The sequence below is a fragment of the Etheostoma spectabile genome, unplaced genomic scaffold (genome assembly GCF_008692095.1).
Source record: "Etheostoma spectabile isolate EspeVRDwgs_2016 unplaced genomic scaffold, UIUC_Espe_1.0 scaffold453, whole genome shotgun sequence".
Lineage (NCBI taxonomy): Eukaryota > Metazoa > Chordata > Actinopteri > Perciformes > Percidae > Etheostoma > Etheostoma spectabile.
Genome location: NW_022605611.1, coordinates 171,334 through 171,556, shown reverse-complemented (window position 1 = coordinate 171,556; position 223 = coordinate 171,334).

Here is a 223-nt window from a genome sequence, read left to right as displayed (position 1 = left end):
ATCTATTTATTTTAAGGCTGATATCAATTTAGATTAAAACAATACGTTGGTGCTTGACTTCGGGTTTTTTAACTGTATTAGTGAAAATACTTAAAACAAGAATCTATCAATAGATCGATTTTCGCAACTAAGAAAATTCACTTCTTTAATTCAGTTTACAAACCAAACCGTTCCACCCCCCCACCAGTAGGGGGGGCTCTGCTCTGAGGAGACCGATTCCCGT